Genomic DNA, 18,411 nt, shown 5'->3' with positions numbered 1-18,411 from the left:
TATAGTGCATAGTCAGAAACCTGAAACAGCAAACATCATCCCTGTGGGGTTAAAGCAAAATCTTGTTGATTAGGAACTAAAAGGGCAGTTGCACTCTGCATGCCAATACTTGGCACCTATGACTCTTTCTGTTTTGAAGGGATGAACAGCAATCTTTATTTTTTAGTCACTATTAATGTGGATGGGTCAGGGACAGGTCACCTTCTAGTTGATAAGGCAGCAATACAATTTCCTTGCCACAGGCACAAAGCTCCTTTGAACATACTCACAGGGCCTGATTTACCAAGCATTTTTCAATGGAATTTTCCCAGTGAAAAAAAGCTTTGTAAATCAGGCCCACAGAAACACAGGCACACAACCATAATACAAACAGGCTTGCATACACAAACCTGCTCGCAGACAGACACCTACACCCCTCTCCACTCTCACACAGTCTACTCTCAAATACACACACACACACACACCATTGTCATATCTCACCTGCAGTGCAGCCCAGTCCCTCTTCTGCTTGTTGTGTGCTAAGCTGCAAACTACCGCTGGGGCTGTGAGGGAGGGCCTGGGTTACTTGCTGTGCAGCGCACGCCAATACACACCGGAGGGGCCGGTGTGTATTGGCGTGCGCAGCACCGCAAGTAAAATTGGTCCACTCTGCTTTCTGGTTGTCCGCGACAGCCTCTCTCCTTGCGGGAGCGTGCCTCAGCATTTATTATACATCACCACACTAGTGTGGTGACGCGTGATGATGTCAACATAACATCCTTCTTCTTTCCCCTTTTCAACAAAACAGAACATATATACTGACATATGTGATATGTTGAAATGCTCCTTGTTAAGGAACATAGTCACATAGCTTGCTGGGAGGTCTCGGTGCCACCCGTCGGTCTGCTGTGTTGGATAGAGGCCTGATGGGCTGCACCTCTTCTACTTGCTGAGTTGGGGTGTCAGCGCAGTTTGGCCTGGAGGTCTGGGGCTGCCCCCTACTCATTCCGTGCTTCCTGCTTCAGACGGGCTGTTGGTTTGGTGCCATCCTTGTCCTTGGCTTGGTTCTGCTACCTCTTCCTCCATTGTCTTTTGGCTCTCCGTTTGATTGCTCTCATCCCTCATACTGCCCGGGGGACTTTCTTGAACCACGATGCATTCCTGGTGATTTGCCCCCATTTGGGCTTGCCATTATCATGGTGCCCATACGTTTAGTCACTGCCTGGTGGGTGTCCTCGAAAATGCCTGCTAGCTTGGCCCTTGAAGGGTTGGTTCCGGGAGACCAACACTTGGTCTCCAAGTTTGGTGTGTGATTTCATGGCTCGTCATTTCTCGCTCATGTGCTTGTTTGCTCAAATCCTTTTATCATGTGTCCTCCGCTTATTGTTGGATCCCACTTTGCTGTGACGGTGGTGAGGCATGGCAGAATGCAGTACTGTCCTGAAAATGATGTCAGCTGGCAGGGTGTCAGTGGATGTGTGTGGGGCCAACTGGTTGTTTCGTAGGAACCATACAGTTTGAACACCCATGGGGCTCCCTTGGCTCTTGCTATTCTGAGGATCTTATTCATTGTTCTCATGAAGCGTTCTGCATCCCTGTTTGGCTGGGGCCAACACAGTGTGATGAGGTGGGGTGTGTTCCAGAGATCATCCATGTATCTTTGAAAGTCGGCACATTGGAATGGGGGTCCATTGTCACTTTTCAGGTATTTCGGTAGTCTGTGTGTTGTGAACATCTTCTCTAAAGCAGGCACCACGCCTATGGTGCTATTGAATGTACCGCCTCTACTTCTGGGTATCGAGAGTGCTCGACAATGGTTACTAGGAGGTAGGACCCCTCCTGTACTGTGCAAAAGCTGATGCTTACTGACCCCCAGTATGATGTGCTTCTTGGGGCGGATTTGATTAGCGCCGTTGGTGGTGGTGCCCCCATAGTCAGGCATGGGAGACATAAAGAGATGAGTGCCTCAACTTTGGCAGCAATTTGTGGGAACCACACACTGTCACGTATCCGTGATTTGGTTCTCGCCATCCCTTGGTGGCCTTTGTGCACAGGAGCAACTATCCTGTCTTGCAGCTCAGGCGGTATTAGCATGCGTGCCTGATTTAGGATGAGGCCCTCGTCCGTGATGGATAGTTCATGTCAGACCGTGAAGACCGCTGACAGGAAATCCTTAGCAGCTAATGTGCGGTTAGGATTGTTTTGAAGGAAGGAGTTCCAGGATGTCATTTATTTTCAGGGTGCACTGTTCGTGGCTTCCACCAGTTCATCTTTGCACACCGCTTTAGGTTTTGTTGCCTCCACGACTAGGCATATGTGCTCTTACATTTCCGCTGACTCTGAGATCTGTGCTTCTGTGACCAGTCGTGTGCAAGCGATATTCAATCAACACTACAGCTAAGTCAATGCCGAGTCTGGGATGCTGAGGAAAACCCTTATTGATGTATTTTTATATCCAGTTCAGTACTCTGGGTGACAACCCTTGTATAACACCCCCCTCTTAGAATCCCCCTGACCCCACTGAGCCAAGAAGTAGGTTTGTTTTGCAAATTAAAAGGTTTATTTGGACAATTCAACAATATATATCTATCACACTTTTATAATATATTAATATCTGATAGTACACTGAGACATATGATGTGGATCCACAATGGGTAATGTTACAGTGGTACACTTGATTACTTAGGAGTAGTATAGAGGATGAGGTAGCTGAAAATGCTTTATGGTTTCAAGGAAATGCAATGAGGAATACAATGCAGTACAGAAATACTTGATATAAGATAATGACTTTTTCTTGACAATTCACTCCCCCCTATGCAATGTAAGAAATGGAAGGAGAGCACACAGTCTTCAAGAATCCCAACAAAATGCAATACGAAATGCAGTTCCCTCCCAGCAAGCTTAGAGGAAAACAGGTAGAGGTTTGAAACACAGGCAAATTACTTTAATGTGGTTTGCAAGGAAGTGAAAAGGTGCTAAAATTGCTTTAAATTCCCTCTAGAGGTTCAGGGTGAGGGGGAGATGCTTGTTGGTATTAATTCAGGCTCACTTTAGCAATGCTCTATGAGTTATTCCAGGTTGCAAACGGATTTTAGCAAAGGAAAGAATGGAGCTGCTATTTTGACAAGTGGAGAAATTGAGCCAAAATCGCAAATCGCGGTAAATTCGCGAGTGCGTGAATCGTGATTGCGGCAAAAGTATAAGGAGTAGCAAGTCTAGGCTTTTTGGAATGCTTAGATTCTAAGCTTTCAGAGGAAAGTTAAATCTCGTTCCTAGGACAAACGGTTCCAGAGATACGGACAATTTAATAAAGGTAGATTTTCGGATTTAAAGTAAACTCAAAATGACAGGTGACAGCTTGCAGCTGCAGAATCGACAGGTGACAGTTGTGCAGCTTTAAAAATGACAGATGCCACGATTTCTAAGAGGCAGTTCTACTTAGGTTAAAATAGTTTGGATTAGATTATTTTAACTAAGAGATTGGTTCTGCAAAGTTCTGCTAGGTACTCACAGTATCAATTTGAAATAGGCCTCGTCACGGTCTGGTCAGTTTGGACGGGACTTCCGGCGGGTGGTTCTGAAGTCCCAGCTATCTGGGTCAGCTCTGCTCTCTGGGTCTGTCAAGCACCGGATCTGCTCACAACGGTCTGGTTTGTGGTTCTCTCAGGTTCCGGATACAGTACTGCTTTCTGGATACTGCTACAGGTTCTTGCAAAAATTCTTGGCAAAATTCAAACAGCTCGCCCGGCTGTTGAATAGTTTGGTTGGTTTTGAGGCCTGCTGAAGAGGATTCAGCTGGTGGATTCAGGCCTCTCTGCTACAAATTATGGAGTTAATTTCTGCGACAGGTTCTGGAGATTGATGGATTTGAAGTCTGGATCTCTGGATGTGAAGTCGTTGGTCAGCATGCTCCGCAGCAAATGGAATTGAATGTCTCTACCTGTCCCAGCAGTCTCTTTTTATGTGTTTTGAAAATGGGTGTGTGCCTGGGCCTAGCTAAGCCTGCCCCTCTCACTTATCATTGGCCAAGCTTTCCTCTCTCCCTTGATTGGGGGGAAGAAATGGAGTGTCAGAGTGATGCTGTAGGTTTTATGGTCAGGGGAACCTCCCCTTGTCAAATTGCACACACATCTATTTCTGATCCAAATACATATTTCCCAGGTACACAGTTGTTTGACATCACATACACACATCATATATTACCAAAGATAGCCCCTGTCCCGACTCTGGCGTTTCTAGGAGCTTGCATTAAAAAATGGCAACTTATTTTCGATTTTAGTGGGTTTTGCAACATTGGTTTTTCATCAAAAATTATACAAAGGTACATTTCCCTTCCACATATATCCCAGTAACTTTCCATGTCTCTAGCTTAAACACATTGGGCCTCATTAGGACCCTGGCGGAGAGGGTATTACGCCAGCGTAGTGCATGGCGTACCTCTCCGCCATACTACGAGTTCCCGTAGCGCCATGGAGCTTTTCTCCGCCTGGTTTTACCAGCCGGAGAAAACCATGGCGCTACGGGACCTCGTTGTTAATTACGCCACCGTATTTTACGGTGGCGTAATTAACTCCTTCCCCACTCCCATTATACCCTATGGGGCAAAAATGGGAATGGGGAAGGGCAGAATGGGGATTGGGGATTTACCGCTCCGCCGAGGTCGGAATGGGGCGGTAAATCCGCCAACCCCCATGGCGCTATCGGCGGCTTTCCGCCATGCTTCGCGGTGCATTTAGCACCGCGAAATCCGCCTGGGTCGTAATGAGGCCCATTGTCTACAATAATCATAATTAGCGGGGTTTTGCCCCAGAACATGGTACAAATTGGAGTTTTGGACTCAAATCGTGAGGGCATTTTTCAAACTAAGACTCTCAAAGTTGTACATTCCTGTCATTTGGTTACAATAAATTATCACTGTTTCTATAATATATATATTTGTTGCAATTCAACTCCCCCACAGTGTTTGGGTCCGCCTCCAGGAGTCTGGGTGGGTTAGTGATCACATGTCTCTCCTTGCTGGCAGAGGGCTGTTGACAGGAAACCCTCAAAATTAACATACCCCATTCAACAGAAAGAGCCTTTTGTGTGGGCTCCAGCAGGCTGCCTGGAAGTCTCTCCTCAATCAATCAACAGGGTCATGTGATATCCTGCCTCCTGGGGTGGAATCTCTGAGGTGTTAAGGTTTCCCAGCCTCGTGGCCTCTGGGAACAGCAGGTGGCTAAGATTTCCAATTAACTAACAAGCTTTGAAGTCCCTGCCCCTCTTGCAACTCCTAATTACAGTTTCCCTGTCAGAGTTTAGACCGCTAGCGCCACCTTGGGGAATTTGTTGGTACTGCATCCATTTTTGAGTTGTCTTGAATTACTGCATTTCAATAGAGTGGTCTTTTGCTTGATAGTATAGGACCCTTGCTTAACATTGTTTTGATGGCATCCTTACAGTAGAGTGGTGATGTGGAACCCCCACAAGAAGGTTGTATCTTTGGAGTGGTCTCGTGCCAACTGCGCAGTTCTCCTATTCTGGCGTGAATGTGGGCGCCGATAGCTCATCCCCACATCCACCCAGTCTATTGATTTAGTTTGTTCTGGGATAGAATAATGGGCGGCGACAGCTCATCCCCACATCTACCCAGTCTATTGATTCAACATGGTTCAAAACCCTTGACAAATCCCCCCCAACCGACTACGCTTTGATTCAAGTCGAGGGGAAGTCGGGTGCAAAGGAGGTTTTGAGCCCTTGCGCTGGTATGTCCCCATTATCTTCTTCCGATTCCGAAAATGGCACAGTTCAGCATCTTTTCCTCCATCCGGTTGGATCGACCGGTCCTGATGGGAATATTGGGCGGTACCCCGGGCCCTCGGGTCTCTGCTCCCAGTCCCCGGATCGTCCTCCTTGGCCAGTCTCCAGGTTTTCTTTCTCCTAGGACGACAAAGGAAAGCGGCAATACCTATCCGTAGACATTTCTTCCCCACCATTGATATAGTGGGGTGGCATATACATTTTATAGTCAAAACATTTGCGTTCTTATTTTAACAAAAAACAAGATACAATTATAAGACATTTTTTTTTCCAAATCATAATATTTTAGAAACTATATGTGGGATATTTTAGGGTTGGAATTGAATTACTCTGGGGCGGTCCCCTCTGGTATTGCAGAGGACTCCTCCAGTTGTTGCAGAGTGTGCCTGGGATGGCAACACTTTAGCTGATTTATATGGACCCACTTATCTTCCCCCTCTGCCAAACTGCCTTTGGGGATGCAGATCTTATAGGCAACAGGGGAGATCTTGTCTATAATTTCAAACGGTCCCTTCCATGTAGGCAAGAATTTTCGCTGTTTGGCCTGGTTCCTTTGGAAATTGTATAGATAGACCCGATCACCCACCTTATATTCCTTTCGGGTAGTTTTTAAATCATAGTGGGTCTTCATGCTCTCGGCTGATCTTTCTAGATTCCGCTGAGCATAGGCAAAAGCATGTTGAAGGTGTTTCCTTAAATTCTCCACATACTCATGAGTTGTGGAGGCATTTATCAGTGTCTGCTCTTGGGTCCTGTAGAGCAAATGCTGGGGAAGCACCATCTTGCGCCCCGTCATCAACTCAAATGGTGACATTTTGGTTGCAGGTGAAGGGGTAGATCTGATGGCCATTAGGACCAGAGGTAATCGGATATCCCAACTTGGCCCAGAATCTGCCACAAACTTTTTTAATATGCTCACAATGGTTCGGTTGTATCTCTCTACTGCTCCAGAAGAAGCTGGCCTGTAAGCAATGTGTAGCTTCCTTTTGACCCCCAGTATCTCCCACATCTTTGTCATTACTTCACTGGTGAAGTGGCTACCCCTGTCTGACTCAATCCTTTGAGGTAGACCAAAACGGGAAAAGATGTGGTTAATCATCAGGGCTGCTGCTGTTTCTGCCTTGCAATTTGGGGCTGGGAGACATTCCACCCACTTGGTAAACAAGCATGTAACGGTCAACATGTACTTGTTTCCTCTAGATGAGTGAATTACAGGGCCTACAAAGTCGATTTGCAAATCTGACCATGGCAGTGTCATCCCCCTCTTTTGGAGAGGCGCACAGTGTGTGAGGGATGATGGCTGAAATTGTGCACACACAAGACACCCCTTCAAGTATTGGTTGAGATCCTGCCCCATGTGTGGCCAGTATGCAACCTCTCTTAAGATTTCCAGTGTTGTGTGAAACCCCCTATGACCGGCGGTGGCCGCGTCATGGGCGTGACTTAACATCAGGCTTCGGAATGAGGTAGGGACCACCCACTGATCATGGCCAGCTTGGGATTTCCTTACCAACAAACCGTGTTGGATTCGGAACCTTTTTGGACATTTCATCAACACTCTTAGGTCCTCTTTCCCAATGTAATCGGTATCCGTCAGGGGAAAGTTCTCAGGGTCCTCAAGGTGTTGGTAAAACTTACCAATAATTGGATCCCCCTTCTGAGCTGTAATCAAATCAGCATCAGGGGTCTCCTTACTCCATTGTGCTGTTGAAAGATCATTGTGAGCATTGGTCTGGGACCTAGTGATGGCGGTGACCTGGATTTCCTCCAACAGGGACTCTATTTTGATTAGATCCCCTTGGATGGCCCCGGTTTTGGCCAGCTGATCAGCTAAGTCATTTCCAGTTTTGTCTGGTCCCTCTACTTTGGAATGACCCTTGATCTTCTTCCAGTAGATGGTCATCCCATTCGAGGTGACCAGATCATCAATGTTTTGGATTAACTTCCCATGTTTCAGGGGTTTGTTATTAGCACATAACATGCCTCTGGTTTTCCAATTAACCAGGTGCTCCACGAACCCGTTCCGTACATAATCCGAATCGGTGATTATGACCAGTTTGTGGAGTTGATTTTGGACAGCAGTGAGTATGGCCTGATGCACAGCCATCAACTCTGCCACCTGACTACTTCGGGGACCAATTTTGTATCCAGCGGAGGGTTCTGGAAACTCCTTCACCCAGGCATTCCCTACGCCGGCCACCAGTTCTTTCTCCCCGTTGTTGTCAACATGGTACGAGCATCCATCCACATAGACAGTGGGCATTCCCTCACACTTGTCTTCTTCAAAGACTTTGTGTGGGGAATTAAGGTATGCCTCCATGTTGTCCTTGATTTTTAGACTTTCGTCCTCGAGACAGTTTTCTCTGGTACAATCATGCAAGTCAGCCAGACCTTGCGCGAGGGGACTCTTCTTGTTTTGGCCATATCTGACCTCCACAGGAAAGCCTTGCATTGACAGAATCCAGGAAGTAATTCGGGAATTACTCACATTTCCGGCCCGGATTCTGTCACTTTGGAGATATTGCAGAGGCTGGTGTGGAGTCTCCACTATGATGTGTTCCCCCTGGATAAACGGGCGGTAATTCTTCAATGCCCACACCGTTGCCAGGAGTGCCTTCTCACAATCATTGAATTTTTCCTCCACAGAGGATAAAGTTTTGCTCGCATTGGAGATTACTTTATTGACCTTGTCATGCTTTTGATATAATACTGCAGTCAAGCATGTATTAGAGAACCCTGTCTTCAGGAAGAACTCCTTGTTTCTGACAGGGTAAGCTAGGCAAGGCGCTTGTGAGAGGCTTCTTATGAGTTGTCTTACTGCCTTGGATTGTTCTGGACCCCATTCCCACTTGACCCCCCTTCAAGAGATGAATCAGGGGTCTAGTGATCTCTGCGTAGCCTTCAATGAACTTTCTGCTGTAATTAGTCAGTCCAAGGAGGCTCCTTAGTTCCCTCAGAGTTGTGGGGTCTTTCAGTTTCTGAAGTGCTTCCACTTTCTTTTCCTGGGGACAGAGACCTTGAGGAGTAATCTCATGCCCCAAGAAATTAGCACGGGTTCTACACCACTGTGCTTTCTGGAAGGAAAGTTTTGCTCCGGCGGCCCTCAACTGCGTCAGAACATAACGGATCTCTGCTATGTGTTCTTCCACAGATGAACTTTTGATGAGGACATCATCTACATAAGCCAGGTTACCCCTCGCACCCAGGTCGGGCATGGCCTTATGTAGGAAAATGTTGAATTAATTGCCGGAGTTGAGGTATCCGAAGGGAGTCCGGGTCCATGTGTACTGCAGGCCCCCAAAGGTAAAAGCCAGTTTGTATTGGTCCTCCCTACTGACAGGCACGGTCCAGTATCCATTGGTCAGGTCTATTGAAGTGAATACTTGTGACCCCTGAATCTGGGCCAGCCCTTGGTCAATGTAGGGCAGAGGCCATCGGGAAGTATGGACCCGTTTGTTGAGCTCCCTAAGGTCGGCGCAGAGTCTCCACTGGCCGTTTGGCTTCAATATTCCCAGCACCAGATTATTGAAGGTGCTGTGTACTGGACGGATTATTCCCCGGGACTCAAGGTTCTTAATTATTTCAGTAAGGGACTCCATGGATGCGAGAGGCAAACGATACTGCTTCACAAACACTGGAGTCATTCCAGGGTCCGTGGGAATTGTTGTTGTGTGGTTGTCGGTGCGACCACAGTCATATGAGTCTACCGTAAAGAGATCTTGGAAATCCAAGAAAACTTGTTTCAACTTTTGCTTTTGTTCCAGAGTCACACATGCATCAGCTAGGTTGACTCACTCTTCCACCATCTGCCTGAAGCCTGGTAAGACTTCTGGTTTGGCTATCTCAGCAGCCTCCTCCAGCTGGGTGGAGAAGTCCCTGGTCAGAGTGCTGATTTGGACTGGAGGCTTCAGGTGGGAAAGGCAGCCCTCATGGACCTGGAAAATCACCTCATCCCTCCTGAAGTCACAAGTCACATCTTCCTTACCATAAGGGCAAGAAGTGTACACCAGGAAGTTCCCCCGATGCCGGGTGAAAATCCTGTCTGGTGTTGTGTTGTCATCACTGTCACTCTCAAAACAGTCCTTGGGGATTGGTCCTAACAGTTCATTTCCTAGATCAATGGAAAAAAGTCGGTCATCAACCGCCATTCCAATAATGGTGCCTGCGGCTAGAGTAATACTCTTTAAGTCGCTGTTATCCACCTCTATTGGAATGGTGTCATGTTCTACGTTGACTAATGGTGTTGGGTTTACCCCTAACCCTTGCTGTTGGAGAGAAGCATTTAGATGAATGTAAGCATCAGGGTTTTTCAATTTTTGTCCTCTTTTAACTTTCACTTCCAGGGAGAATTGTCGGGTCCTTTCTGGGATGGTGACTTCCTTTTTAAGCTGAATTTCAACTGCATAAGGTAGCAACTGAGCTGACCTAAATGCTTTTTCTTGATCATCAAAGTCCAAGGGATTATCCGCTAATTGGGACCAAGCTTTGAAGTTTATTAGGTCCAAACTAATGGCAAAGCGATTGAGAATGTCACTGCCTAAGTAAAAGGCGGCAGTGACGTCTCGCACGACCCAACAATTATGGACTATGCTCTTGTTGCCAATGGAGATTTTGAGCATACACCTGTTTGGCAGGAGATGTTTGGAATTAGGTGCTTCCAGGTCCATTTCCCATTTGTCTAGCAGTTTGAGTGTGGGAATGGCTGGATCTTTTGGGAGTTGGTGGAACATGGCTTCGCTGATGAAGCTCTTACCGTTGTTCACACACACTCGAGCGAGAACAGAGTCCTTCCCATCATTTAACTGAACAGGGATGAACAACTTCTCTCCAATTTGCTGAATATCAGCCAGGCTCTGAGCTGATTTCACATCTTTCTGGACTATAGGAGTGGGAGTTTCTGATTGTGGATTAGTAAAGAATTTCAGGGTGTTTTCTTCCAGTGTGGAATACCACCTTAAACTGGAAGGAAGGTTGATTTTCAGAAATAGAGAGGACCCCCCATCACCAGTCTGTTGTCCTACTGCTATTACTGTCACGTCTGGAATTTGGTTGTTCTGGAAGTGAAATTCTACTTGGTCAGATTTTTGTTCAACCATGTGGCAGGTGCCGTTTAAACTTACATGGTTGACACTCTGTTTTAATTTTATTGGTCGGCTAGTCTGGGTCCAGAGGACCTTGTTTACGCAATCTATTAGGGGTGACAACCTGCTCAGGAGGTAATTCTCTAGTAAACAAGGGGTGCCCTCTGGAGTCACTACTATGACCGGGTGTTTCACCTTGTGTCGCCCAATTTTGATGTCCAAATCTGCAGTCCCCTCGACAGGAATTTCCTTCCCGTCAAAGTTCTGCAGTTGTCCAGGAAGAGAGGTGAGAGGAATACGGTAATTCTCCCCCCTTCCTGCATTTAGTTCATCAAAGGCCCTTTTGGACAGAAGGGTAGCTTGGGATCCAGTGTCCACCAGTGCCAAAATTGTACCCTGCCCCTGTACTTGTACCGGGGCATAATATCTTCCCTCCTTCTCCTCAAGGGGGCACAGATAATACACATTTTTGGACAACTGGTGGGCTAACTTTCTGGTTTTGGACATTGCAGGCGAAGAGATGTGGGCAGAATTCTGTGGAGAGCCTGGGGAATATGAAAGAAAAAGTTGGCAACTGGAAATGGTTTCGGGGTCTGGGCCGCCCCCCCCTTTTTGGAGGCAGTCATCAGGATGGGTTTGAACCATGGGATTTTGGTATTGTCGGTTCTGGGATGAGATGATGGGCGGCGGTTGTCATGATGCCTATCCCCGGAGCACCAGGCCAGGCCCAGCACCCCCGGGAGCAGGCATCATGCCCCCGGGTAAAAGCCCAGCGGCCCCTTATAGGGGCTCTTTGGACTCTGGCTCATGTTGGACATCAGTCCTGGCGCCATAGGCGCCAGGCTCATAAAGGAAGGTGTTTTGTGCACTTACCTGATGCAGACCATGCTGCAAGATTCAGGCTACTCTGAGACCTGAAATGGACTATTTTTTCATTGGGACTATTTTGCCACTTGGGCGTGGCCAGGGAAGGATACTTACCTGGAACTACTTTGGGGGTTATTTAAGCCACGCCCAGACAGTAGCTCACGCTTCGCGTTGTTCTGCTTCCAAGCAGCTGAACGCTCACCGTATATGCTCCTGCATCTGGTCTCCAGCCACGCCCGCCTCGATTCTGGAACACCTGTAAGGAAAGAAGAGAAGAGAAAGGTGAAAACCAAGAATTTTATCAAACTTCTTACCTGCATCCGGAACCTTCACGCCAGCGTTCCTGAGAAAAGACTTTAATTTAAAAGCACTGCGTTGCTCGCTGCAGCGCCGCGCTTCACTCACCTGTCCTCGGGAGTTCTTCTGGCTCCACCACGACTGTCTGCACCGGTCGCCACATCTCTGCGCCTAGGGGAGAGAAGAAGAGACAAAAGGTGAGCAGAAGGAACATATGAGGAAAGCCTAATTTTCCGCCATAACACTTGCTGATCTTCTGTTGGTGTACCATTCCTCATTTCAGGTCGTCGCCGCTTCATTGGCAGGTACCGCACCCCAGCCCCTATGGGGAAAGGACAAAAGACATTACTGGAGGAATATAAAGACATTAAGAGGGATCGCCCCCATCGCTAACTCACCTGAGTTTACCATCGGCAATTCAATCCCTCAACGCATGGCCCTCATTCTGCACCTGAAATAAAGGACAGATCACAGGTTAGGAAGGCAACAGAAAAGGAGGCTCAACACTTGAACTTTTGTAATCTTCATACTTACGGCGTTCCGCTCGGAAAAGTCAAGTGGATTTTGCCAGCGCCATTCTGAAAACTAGTGAAGTAACTGGACAAACACGCGCCCCTGCACCAGAAGCAGGATGGAGAGTTCATCCTTTCAAACCATAAGGTGAGCTTCAACCGGGGATATAGGAGGAAGTTAGAGAAGAACGAAGGGGGAAAGGGGGGAGCAAGCACACTATTCTGCAGACTGTTAATCCCCTTTCTCATCTGCAGAAGGATATTCCTACGGGCCAGACAAGCAAGATTTGAAGGTCCTGTTCAGTCGGTGTTCCGAGATCTGCGCATCACGCTCGAAGAGGCCACAGCAACCCAGACTAGACCAGCGCCTCCGTGGGAGTCAGATGAGCGTTACAGAACGCGAAGCCTTCCTACAAATTCCCACCCAGGCGCTATGGAAACTTCTGAGACTGATCAGTTGGCCCAACTACTGGGGGAATTACGGGCCGAAGTACACGCCGCTCGTCAAGAGACTAATGCTCTCAGGAGGGAAGTGATTGTATCAAAGGAAAGAACTGATGACCTGGCTAGACAGTTTTTGCAAGGTCAAGCTGGACACACTCCTCTACCCGGTTCCGGGGGGAACCCCGCTCCTGTGGTTCCCAGTAACCATGTGCAGATTAATCTACCTGGAAACATGCCGCTGGCCCCACCCGAGCGCTTTGCTGGGGACCCCAAACGATTTGCCGTATTCATGAATCAGTGTCGTTTGCACTTCCTATGCAGACCTGGGGCCTTCCCTAATGACCAGACCAAGGTAGCCTTTGTATTGTCATATCTCAGCGGTTGTGCTGCCGATTGGTCAGTTCCACTGGTTACTCAAGATGACCCGATTCTCCGTGATTTTCAAGGATTTCAAGCAAGCATGGAAAGGTTATTTGCTCGACACTCTCAGGGGCAGGCTCTGGATGACGAACTCCTATCCCTGCGACAGGGCAATCAGGACCTCCTATCCTACATTGCAACCTTTAATAGACTAATTGTGGAAACTGGGTGGCCAGAGGATAAAAGAATCACGTTATTTTATTGAGGTCAACGCGGAGAACTTAAAGATGTCCTGGCCCAAGTTGTAAATCCGCCCCAAGAATGCACAGAATATATAGACTTAGTGGTCCAATTGGATCACAGACTTCAAAACAGAAAAGCAGATCGGTCCAAGTTTGAGACCCGGGTGTTGGTCAAGACCCACGCTAACCCCAGGGGTGCTGATGTCTCTGAGCCTATGCAAATCGGAGGGGTTAAAGGACCTTTAACTCAAAAAGAACGTGAATGAAGACGGCAGATGCAATTATGTCTTTATTGTGGGTCCTCTGGACACTTTCTACGAGATTGCCCGGCAAAACCGCCCAAGAAGGTGGTAGGAGCCGCTGATAAAAACAATGAAAACTCTGTTTCGGGAAATGACCACGCCCGACAAGCGTAGGGGTCCGCTTGCCGAGCTTGAAAACTAACTCTCAGACCTCGCATTTCATTGTGCCAATGGTCCTCATAGATCCGGAACAGCCTAAACGGTTGCATGCAATAAAGGCATACATCGATAGTGGGGCTATAGGAAATTATGTGGATCGTGAATTGGTCTCTAGGATTAACCTCCCTCTGCGTCCTAAAACCAGCAAAGATGCCATCACCACAGTCGATGGAACCGAAATTGCCTCTGGACCGGTAACACATTCCACTGCTGAGGTGACACTTATAGGTCCGGACGGCCATTGGGAGGCAGTTGTGTTTGATGTAATCAAGGCTCCACAGTTTCAGGTAATTCTCGGAATCCCTTGGTTAGAGACACATAACCCTCGAATTGATTGGCGTTTGAAGAGAATAACCTTCCCGGATTGTGCACAAACCTGCTACCCAGAAAATCTGAAGATTAGTCTAGCGTCTGTAACCTCTGTCTCCATGCAACTACCTCCGGAATACCAAGACTTTCAGGACGTCTTCCAAAAGGAACAGGCCAACATGTTACCTCCCCACAGATCGTACGATTGCCAAATCGATCTGGTGCCCGGTGCACAACCGCCTTGTAGCAGGATTTATGCCCTTACTGAACCTGAGAATCTGCATTTGAGACAATATTTAGATCAATACCTAGCCAATGGTTTCATTCGCCCGTCAAAGTCTCCGGCATCCTCGGCTTTGTTCTTCGTGCCCAAAAAAGAAGGCAACCTTAGAACTTGTATCGACTACCGCGCATTGAACCAGATAACTGTTAAAAACCGTTACTGTCATGCCTGCGCCATGGGCGCATCCATTTGCGCTCAATATGGACTATTTGTTTATCATTTATTTACAACAGACTCTTGGATCAATCTATATTTACTTTGGGGACTTTATTTCCCATTTGCGAGACTTTGGTGCTTTATTATTTTTTCCAACAAACTACGCATACCACAATGCACTTGGCTATAAGCATCGATTCCTGGCTGTTCCTATTGGTCATCAAAGGAACTACACCCCCCAGAAGCCCTAGGGATTGGCTCTGCTTCCACCAACTCAGGAACAGAGAGGGAGGTGGCCGATTGTCTGCAGGTGTGCTTAGCCAGGTGCAACCAATTAGCCTGCCTCTGTGCTGGGCTAGGCAGTATAAAAGGCTGCTGCCTGCAGTGGCTCAGCCTCTTGCATTGAGAGACCTTCCTCCACCTTTCGTGCCTTTCTACGGATCTTTGTATGCTGTTTACCATCACTCCTGCTTGGACCCTGCCTTGCAGCTTGCTACACCCTGCTGCCTACAGCCCTAGCCTTCTGGGCTCCCTGCCTCAGTCCAGCTCCTCTGGGCTTCCTGCCTTGCAGCCTGTTAATCTTCGCTGCCTTCAGCCATAGCCTTCCAGGCTCTCTTCCTCACAGCCCTGCTCCTCCGGGCTCTCCACATTGCAGCCGATCACGCTCTGCTGCCTTCCAGCCTCCGCCCTTGCCCTGCCGGGCTCTCCACATTGCAGCCGATCATGCTCTGCTGCTTTCCAGCCTCGGCCCTTGTCCTCTGGGCTCCCTGCTCTGCAGCCTGCCTCACTCCGGCTTCCTTCAGCCCTTGTCCTCTGGGCTCCCTGCTCTGCAGCCTGCCTCACTCCGGCTGCCTTCAGCCCTTGTCCTCTGGGCTCCTTGCGCTGCAGCCTGCCTCATTCCGGCTGCCTTCAGCCCTTGTCCTCTGGGCTCCCTGCTCTGCAGCCTGCCTCACTCCGGCTGCCTACAGCCCTTGTCCTCTGGGCTCCCTGCTCTGCAGCCTGTCTCACTCCGGCTGCCTATAGCCCTTGTCCTCTGGGCTTCCTACTTTGCAGTTTATCACGCTCCGCTGCCTACTACCTACCTTTTTCCGCTGGCTCCTCGGCCTAGCAGCCCTCTACAGTCCTCTGCAACCTTCTACGGTCAGCGGCCCTGCCCCTCAGGGTCCCCTCCTTGCTGCCCGGCCCTTCTGGGTTCCTTACCGTGCAGCCTGCTTTACTCTGCTGCCCTAAGCCCTTTTCCTCTGGGCTCTCTACCTTACAGCCCTGCTCCTGTGGGCTTGCTCATTGCTTTCCTGCTCCTCTGAGCTCTCAACCTTGTTCCTTACTGTCCTCTGCTATCCTATCCTGTTACACGACTTTCCCTTCATTTCCTTCTGCTAGTTTGCTATCAACCTCCTTTTCCTGGATTTGTCTGTAAGTATCTTCTCTTGTCCTGTTTGTAGACCCTTTTGTACAGAGCTTGTCTGTTGGTTCCCATCAGTCAACCTCTGCCCCTTTTCTTGTCTCGTTTCTACATTACAGACACCCATAGCTGCTGTTCCAAGCCATGAGCAAACAGCGTGGGCCTCTGTTATAGCAAACTGTGCAGAAGGCTTGAGTATTTCCTAAGGTTTGTGGAATACTCTTTTCCTATATCTGCATACACCCCAAGAGGGAATTCATTCTATACCTTTTCCTTGCTACTCTTGCCTACTCTTCGTTCTCTTTCCTTTCAGCTGTGTGTGTGCTTCTCTGTCCACTTTATTTAGGCACAACCACCCAAACCCTTTTTGGGTGTCCTGTGCCACTCTTAATAGAGTACCATCCCTGACAGTTACCCTCTGCCTCAGATCCCTGAACTCCTTGACCAGGTGAAGGACGCTTGCGTATACACCAAGTTAGATCTCCGGGGGGCTTATCATCTGGTGCGAGTAAAGGAAGGCGACGAATGGAAAACGGCCTTCCGTACAAAATATGGATTATTCGAATACCAGGTGATGCCTTTTGGGTTGTGCAACGCGCCTGATGCCTTCCAATTCTTCATGAACAATGTCCTTCGGGAACTCATCGATGTTTGTGTTGTCGTATATATCGATGACATTCTTGTGTACTCCTCTTCGGAATCTGATCACAGAAAGCATGTCAGGGCCGTCCTTGAGAAATTGCGCCAGCACAAACTGTTTGCAAAGCTGGAAAAGTGCGTTTTCCATACCACCGAGGTTGAGTTTCTTGGATTCATCCTGACACCTAAAGGGGTCCGAATGGACTCACGAAAAGTGGATGCCATCCTCAAATGGCCATCACCTAGTACGGTGAAAGGTGTCCAAAGCATGCTTGGTTTTGCTAATTTTTATCGCAGATTTATCCCAGAATTTTCACGTGTGGTACAACCCATCACTGCACTCTTGCGAAAAAATAAACGCTTGAATGGACTGAGGAAGCCGAACAGGCCTTTTAGGAATTGAAAGCTAAATTCACGTCCACACCTATTTTGAAGCACCTGCGTCTCGATCTCCCTTATATAGTCGAAACCGACGCGTCCAACTTAGCCATGGGAGCTGTCCTGTCTCAGAGAGACCCTGAAACCAACCAACTGCACCCCGTAGCATTTTGGTCCAGAAAGTTCTCGCCGCCTGAGGTAAATTATGCAATCACTGACAAGGAATTATTAGCCATTAAGTGCGCCTTTAAGGCTTGGCGGCATTATCTTCTTGGCGCCAGGCATACCATCACCGTGATCACTGATCATTGAAACTTACAATATTTAAAAACTGCCAAGGCTCAATCGTCACGTCAGCTCCGATGGGCTTTGTTCTTTGCCGAGTTCGATTTTGTAATCACTTACCGCCCCGGCTGTAAGAATGGCAAAGCGGATGCGCTATCTCGAATAGGAATGGGAGAAATAGACACAAACTCAGAACCTATGCCGATAATTCCCGAACAAAGAATTTTGGGGATAACCTCTTTACAAACCCTTGAAGACATTCAAGCACGGGTAAAACAACTCCTGGACTCTACAGCCTTGTAGGATTGCATCCAAAGGGGGTCTTACCTTTCGGTCAACGATGGCCTATCTTACTTCCAAGGACGCTTATTTCTGCCAGAAAAGGAATTGCAAGAACTGGTTATTTCCCGTCATCATGATACCCTGATGGAAGGACATCCTGGCATTGCCAAAACTGAGGAAAAAATTAAACGACAATTCTGGTGGCCTTCCTGGCGAAAGGATATTAAATCTTTCGTGATGTCCTGTGGAGTTTGCGCCCAAAACAAAGGCCAAAAGACAAAACCCGCCGGTCTTCTTCAGCCTTTAGACATTCCACCAGCACCTTGGCACACCCTGTCACTAGATTTTATCACGGACCTGCCCCCTTGTAATGGATACAATACTATTCTGGTTGTGTTGGATTTATTTTCCAAGATGGCCCATTTTATTCCGTTGAAAGGATTATCTTCAGCTTCTGTCCTAGCCAAGGAATTCCTTGAAAATATCATCCGTTTGCATGGATTCCCGTCCATACTAGTCTCCGACCGGGGAAGCAAGTTTATTTCTCATTTTTGGAGAAAGTGTTGTCAACTGGCACAAATCGACGTAAGACTCTCAACCAGCCACCACCCACAGACCGATGGTCAGACGGAGAG

The sequence above is a fragment of the Ambystoma mexicanum genome, chromosome 2q (genome assembly GCF_040938575.1).
Source record: "Ambystoma mexicanum isolate Mex_15411 chromosome 2q, UKY_AmexF1_1, whole genome shotgun sequence".
Taxonomy (NCBI): domain Eukaryota; kingdom Metazoa; phylum Chordata; class Amphibia; order Caudata; family Ambystomatidae; genus Ambystoma; species Ambystoma mexicanum.
This window is presented reverse-complemented; position numbering follows the sequence as displayed.